Source organism: Anneissia japonica, unplaced genomic scaffold (genome assembly GCF_011630105.1).
Source record: "Anneissia japonica isolate Jap-2015-1 unplaced genomic scaffold, ASM1163010v1 scaffold287752_len1182401_cov188, whole genome shotgun sequence".
Lineage (NCBI taxonomy): Eukaryota > Metazoa > Echinodermata > Crinoidea > Comatulida > Comatulidae > Anneissia > Anneissia japonica.
In genome coordinates, this window is record NW_022687544.1 from 568603 (window position 1) to 576350 (window position 7748).

Consider the following 7748-nt stretch of genomic DNA (forward strand, 5'->3'; position numbering starts at 1 on the left):
CCACCCCCCCCCCCCCCCTTTCAACCACGGGTCAACGCCCTTGATCTTAATTAGGGGCCCTGAAAGTGGGAACCGGAAATGGGCTGATCGAAACAACACTCCCCTAGGGGGTCCGGGGGCATCAGCCCTGTGAAATTTTTGTTTTCTAGATGCCCGAAAATAACCTCAGTGGCGTTTTAGGCGATTTTTTTTTCTTTTTCTTTCTTTTTTTTTTTTTTTAACTTTCGAAAATCTGGCCTGATATCTTAATTAATTAATTAATAATTAATAGATTGATATAAACATTGTGACCTATAACTACAATTTATCAATATATATTAATTAAGAATACTGCTACGATTTTTTTCAGGTCAGAAATTGGCATCAAAAAGTGGTAAATTTTCAATCGCGCTCATCGTATTTGTCGGTTCATGGAAATAGCAAAGATAAACATAATAATTAGCTTATAATTATATAAATAATAAAAATTATATATATATATATACCCATATATATATATATATATATATATATATATATAGAGCCGTTAACACTGTTAAATTATATATAAATCATCAAAGAAAGGTAAATACAATGTTCTAATGAAATTGTCCTTTATTAGAACACTGTATTTACCTTTCTTTGATGATTTATTATATATATAATATATGATGGTTTTTTTATGATGGTCTATATATATATATACATACATATTTAATAATTGAAAAACGATTATAATTAATTTTAATATTAGTGGGCCAAAGATGCAGGCCTGGGCCTTTATCACATATATGATTATGGATGACATATTTTCCTATTCGAGCACTATTATTATTATTATAAATATATTATTTTATTTATTTAATATTATTTATTTTTCTTTATTATATTTTGTATGATAATGGCCTACATAATATATACATATATTCATGCATTCATCTATCAATCAAAACATCAATTTTGATTAAACAACAGTTGGCAGCCGATAGAAGACCAAAGTTTTTTGGCACTGCGGCAGTGACAATAGAAAACAGCATTTTTAGCACTGCTGCAATAATAGATAGAAAATAACAGCTTTTTTCGCACTGTGTCAGTGCCGATAGAAAACAGCAGCTTTTTCACACTGTGGTAGTGCCAACAGAAAACAGCAGGTTTTAGCCACTGCCGAAGACAAGAGGTGCTAACAGAGGGAAACCACTACAGTACTGGCCTACCAGCCTCTTGGCCTTGCACCGCACTCATTTAGATAGGTGGTGTGGTGTACGGTGAGTATGGAACAGGTCATAAATTCATCACAGAATACAAAAGCTAAGGGCCTAGCCTAGTACCGGTCTAGTGTAGTTAGGAGAGGCCTCCCTATGTACCAATATAACAACTCCCTGGAACAACAAGCTCTGTCGTGCCTCTCCATTTTAGAATTACAGCCTGCTATGCCTTTAATCCTGCAGTGGATATAGCTAAAAAGAGTGAAAAAATAAGTTACATATTATATAATGTACAGAGTATGGCCTACCTTGTGTAGCAACTTATATTGAAAGCATTGTTCCTGGCACCAAAGAGTATAAAACTTCAGTTTTATAGTAGGCCTACTGTAGTATACGAGCTCATTGCTGGCACTCAGTACCACCAGAATGAACCTCAAAACAACCAATCTTGGGAATTCCTATACACTCAATTAGACCATTACTAATATCTAAAAATAGAATAGATTCCCTATTTCCTCCAGATATTTCCTACACGCGACTCAACTGTTGGAGCTGACAGCCTGGATTCAGAGCAGATGGTGAGCTGGCAGAAGTCAACACCACGGACCAATCTGGGGACCCCACAATCAGGAGTGCGATGTGTATAAGAGACAGGGCTATGACTAGGCTCTATAATGTCCTTATCCAATAACTCGTCGCACTGTCTCCTTATCCCCTCTCTCATCTTAGGAGAAGTCCTATAAGCTTGTTGCCTAATAGGGGAAAAGGAAAAAAGAAAGAAAAAGAAAAAAATGATAGCCCATACAACGCCTCAAATGTTATTTTCGGGCGTCTAGAACACAAAAATTCCGCGGGGGCATGCCCCCGGACCCCCTAGGACATTGTTGTCTCGATCGGCCCAAATTTCTGCCCCCCCCCCCCTTTTGGACATCTCTAGATCCGCCCCTGGGAGGGGGGGTGTATGTAGTTTAATTAGGCATTGTAAAAATTGTTGATATTGATAAGCCAAGTCTTCAAATCCCCAAGATGTAAAGGCAGGCTCAGGTCGACACGGAACTGAAAGGAACTCAACTCAACTCGTCGACATGAGCGCTCCGCGCAACTGAAATGAAAGGAACTGAACGGAACAATTGGCTCATGTCGACTGGCAACTGAAAGGAACTATTGGCTAAAAACATTTTCCCCGCGAAATCCCATCAACTGCAAAATGTCTGTAATGTTTTTATTAAGACATGTAATTATTTTAAAAAGTGTATCTACTTTATTTTTTTGTTTTGATTAGTCGACAGAATTGTGTTATTAAAGATTTCATTTTCTCCGAAATTTCATCAACTGCAAATAAATGTTTGAATGCTTGTAAGATTAGAAGTGTGGTTAAAAATATTAAAATTATTTTTGAAGTTTATCTACTCTTTTTTTTTTAAATTTAGAAAAGTGTATCGCATAGGCCTATTGGTCTATTTGAAATGGGTACATGCAAAATCTGATGGAACAATTAAAACAAGAAAGGTCTTAACAAAAAGTATACACGAATGCATTTTATACGTGACAATGTTTACATGAATCAGCTGTCAAATATGTTATAAAAATGTATTTATTTAATATTCGCGAATGCAGCAGCATACTTTTGATAGAGTTCATAATTTAACACTACACTGCACTGAGGGACTTTCTGAAAAAGGAATTTAGCTTTTCTTGACCAGGCCTAAGCCTAGGCCCTAGATAAATATTCTACCGTTAAAGAATTTGTACAAAACTACTTCAAAAACAATGCACACTCTCAAGAATTAATGGATTATTTATAATTCGTAAAAATGGTACGAAATAATTCGTAATTATTATTTAGGCCTAGCCTAGGCCTATTTGTTAATGTGTTATTATTATTATTATTATTATTATTATTATTATTATTATTATTATTGGGCCTAGCCTAGGCCTATTTGTTAATGCGTTAGAATAAAAATCTGGCCTATGGCCTATATTTTTTTTAAACAAAGAATAAAGTAATCTGCCATTAACAAAACATTGTAATATAATATCTTTTTTCAGTTAATGCATCTTGATTACGATTAATATCAGGATCAACGTTTTCAGTTCCTTTGAGTTCCGAATCAGCATTTTTTTAGAGCTTTTTTCAGTTCCGCAAAAAGTTGAACATGGGCAACTGAAAGGAACTCAACTCAACTTGACAAATATGCGCGACTGTCAGTTCCTTTCAGTTGCGGTCAGTTCCTTTCAGTTGCGCGGAGCGCTCATGTCGACGAGTTGAGTTGAGTTGAGTTGAGTTGCGTGTCGACCTGAGCCTGCCTTAAAGAATACAGATCATTTCAGTCGCGCCCTATTGTTATGCATTTCGGTCGCGGTTCACAGCCGCGCTATGGAACGCCGATGTACAAGCTAGCTTATTTACAATGTTTTTCGAAAGTAAAATCGGTAGTGTTCTAAATAAATTTTACTTTGTATTCGTTTCAGTTTCAGATTATTAGGCTCTTGATAGGATGATGAGTGTTTGATTTAATTATTATTTATGGGTTTTTTTTACGATTGTTATTGTTTTGAAATTAGTTGAAATTTTAGCATTTTTAGGTACAATTATACAATTATCTCTCCTAAATATATATAAACCATACCCTTTAACATATCTTTTTTATTTATTTATTTATTTCTACAAAACACCCAAGGGAGAAGCAATATGTACAGAACAGCGCATTAAAAACCATCAAAGACAATACAATTAAAATGGTGGTAATAAATTATAAATACTATCAAGATCATTAATACATAAGAGATATTTGATACTGTCACATAATATACATTGATTTAAACAATTATTTTTTAAATACAAATTAAAATAAAAAATAGATAATGAAATAACGATCAATACAAGAAAATTCATTAATAACACGAGAGAGAAGAGTACCCTTAATCGAAGATGGTCCATTATTAAACTAGAACTAAAGATTGGCGATATATAAGGTCCAACTGTATGAAAGCATTTTATTAGGTAGGAACTAAATTAATGAGGTAACAGGAGTGCTCCGACAAAATTGTGATTGCCATACATTAGAATACATGTTTTTACTTAATAATTATAATTTTAAACTAGGTATAAAAAAGTCAATCTTAAACATAAATAAACCACATTTTAACATATTTTGTACATACGTTTTTATTTTAACAATATATAATTTGAAAACGGTATATTTGCAATACTTTTTTCCCTTTATTTTCCTCTAGTCTCCAGACATCTCCTGCCATAAATATTACGTTATAATACTGTTAACTCTTTCCCATTCACATAGATCATAAAAGGCTGTTTCTGTAAAAAGAAAATACTGTAATACCAATTGATGCTGAAATAAACTGCATTACAACTAGTCAAGAAGTAGTAAAATAAAAATGACTGTTTTCGTGCTTAACAAACGGCAGGCCTAGACCTATACTGCTTAGGATATCTTATACATTCGCGGTCATAATACTGTTAACTCTTTCCCATTCACATAGATCATAAAAGGCTGTTTCTGTAAAAAGAAAATACTGTAATACCAATTGATGCTGAAATAAACTGCATTACAATTAGTCAAGAAGTAGTAAAATAAAAATGTCTGTTTTCGTGCTTAACAAACGGCAGGCCTAGACCTATACTGCTTAGGATATCTTATACATTCGCATTTAAAACACATAAATTGTCTGACATTTTCGGAGGCTTCTCTTCCTTGGACCACTTTCATTTTAAGAGACGCCCGACCCACTTTAATCTCATCGGGGACAAGATCCCCCACTGGGGATCTCCGCCCCATGTCAACGGGCAAATCCTGGTGCCGCATCTGCGCAACCAACCCGCTACCCTGGAAAAAATTATAGATCCACCACTGTAAAAGTAAATCACCTTAAAAAATATATAGGCCTATGAAAATGTAAAAATAAATAAATTAAGATTCCAATTTAATTCCACAGACCGGGAAAAAAACAGGAGTGAAAACTCAGGTTGCCAAATTTTTCCTACGAGGAGATGGCAGGAAAGGAGACGGCAAACTTCGGGGGAGTGAGTAAGAGAGAAGAAAGTAGAAAAACTTCACTTTTAGGTGCCTATTGGGCCAGCACTAAAATAAAGCATGTAGGTCTAGGCCTAAATCACCGACAATTAATGGGAGCAAATAGACAGTGGAACAAAACAACAACAGAGGTGGCGCCAGGATTTGCCCGGGTGGGGCATGTCCCCAAGGAGACAGAAGTGGGCGTGGTTTTTTCTCTAAGTTCGTCCATTCTGTAACTTTTAAAATGGCATGTTTGCAAGGATGCTTTGCCACCTCATACACAAAATTGTATTTCTCCTGAATTAACAATGTTCACACCTACAAAGTTGAAGCTCCAGACCATGTTTGGTCCCGCCTATCATCTTTCTCTTCTTGACAAAATCCAACGTCGAGTTGTCCATCTGATCGGACCAGAGCTTGGTTGTAGGTTGGAATGTCTGGGTCATCGGCGCAATGTTGCTTATCTCAATTTACTCTGGCGTTATTTTAATCGTCATTGCTCTGCTCTGGGGAGATTTTTCAACTTCCATCTGTTCGTAGGTTTTCCAGAAACACCAGACTGGCTTCGATTTGTCATCCGTTCACTCTTGAACTTCCTAAACTTCCACTTTTTCAAACTCATTTGTTTGTCGTTCGGCTTCTCTTTAGAATTCATTGTCTGCAGATTGTCTTCTAATTTCCTTTCATCTTGCAAAGTTTAAATCTTGTGTCAACCGCTTTCTTTTAAACTATCCCAACCCCTTACCTTGAGTGGCCCTTGGCCTTGTTTCGGGTGACTGAATATAAAAAAACAATAACATAAAAAAATAAATAAATAACATCCCAAAATAGATTAAACTGGTCTGAATTTGCCTTTATTCTGAGTGACATCTAAGCGGTGGGCAACAAAATTTTACTCCCCAGTATCCCCATTGGAACATTTCAATGCAAAGAAATTACGCTAAAGTAGTTAAAAATCATTTCATATAACGTTTATTTTGCTAGCTTCGCATTTCCATTTTCTGTTGAAGGGCCTATGCCTTATAACCAACACCTTCTGTGGAATTGACGAGTCTGAAAACAGTTGCTCCGACCAGGGAGTTGTAGTATAACAACTCCCTGCTCTAACCGGATTCAAAACTGACCTTCGCTGTCTGAGACGCCCTTAAACAACCGAGAATAATTTTTCAATTTCCCTCTGTAAGAAGTAATGAAACATGATATATATATATATATATATATATTTAATTACTTTATTACTTCATTTATATATATATGTATATATGTTTCATTACTATGTTTCATTACATTACATGTTTCAATACTTCTTACAGAGGGAAATTGAAAAATTGTTCTCGGTTGTTTAATATAAGGGCGTCTCAGACAGGAGAAGATCAGTTTTGAATCCGGTCGTTTCATAATTCATATTATAAAGATGCTATTGTTGCTACTACTGTAAATATATGTTATAGTACCCAAACCTCAATACAAGGACTGCATAATACAATACAAAAACAAAGAAAAGCACAAGTAAGACCAACAACACAGATATATTTATTGAGATAACAAAGTTAAAGTTAGTAAGTGTTACATTGTGAGATAAATCTGCAACAAAATATTAAACATCAATTTGTGCAATCTACTGTATACAGTAATCATAATAATCCATCATGAAATAAGCGTATTGGTATCAAGTGGACAGTTTATGGAAAGGATAGCAACAACCATACTATATATACTGTAAGAAGATAGGCTAGATTATTATTATACCTGCTATCTCAAATTTTACTAATTATGTATTTCATCTTTTTGGCTATCAATGTACAAAAAATCCTTTGTCAAAATTGGACGAAGGTTGCACATACCTGCTTTCGTGCTCAGTTTAAAGAGGGCAATATTTTTGTAATTTTTTGAAACTGGTTTTTTTTTATACGTATTGATTTGATATCTTGTATCATGTCTTTAAGGACTTTACGGCCAGTAATGGCCGTACTGGCCTTTAAGGCCAGTAATGGCATCCAGATGTGACGGAACTAGGGGGTGCTGCGTTGGAGGTGACCGGAAATGGTCTGCCTGCAGTCAGTTGGTTTTTACCATGCGCCAGTAATGTTGGAGTACAGCAACATGAAACTATGTAATGCATGAGTAAAGTTCGGGGTTTGTTGGGTCGTGAAATGATTATTGTACATTTTAAGTGCTCCCTCAATGCATAAGTGTAAGCTAAATTACGGTGAATAATTAGCGAAGATATGGTGACAACTATTACGAAGTTCCCTCTTTTCAAGAGGGGATGCAAATGCTATGTGAAAATGAGTACGCCACGGCCCGCGGTACTCATTTTCACAAAGGAATACACTCAGCTGGTTAGCTAACAATAGGCCTATGCAAATTTACATGAACACCTGGTAAGAAAGGTGCAATCACGTTCTGTTGCCTAGCAAAAGTCTGTACTGTAGTAGCTTGGTGGGGGGGGGGGGTGGCTACTGATGTACTGTGTTAGCGGGGGACGATGAAGCATAATATGACTAGGCCTAAGTAGTCAGTGCAA

The 7748-nt window shown here is 35.6% G+C and overlaps 1 protein-coding gene across 7 annotated transcripts in view; it reads right to left on the reverse strand.

The window, feature by feature from the left end:
* Positions 1–1753, reverse strand: part of LOC117119698 (polyadenylate-binding protein 4-like) — a 24712-nt gene extending 22959 nt beyond the window's left edge. For 5 of the 7 annotated variants that reach the window (XM_033264561.1, XM_033264537.1, XM_033264552.1 and 2 more), the window contains exon 1: positions 1493–1749. The gene's annotated coding sequence lies outside the window, so the exon portion shown is untranslated. Of the gene's footprint in view, positions 1–1492 lie in introns of all 7 variants that reach the window. The other 2 variants (XM_033264576.1, XM_033264584.1) reach the window with 2 other exon arrangements.
* Between the last annotated feature and the right edge of the window lie 5995 nt (positions 1754–7748).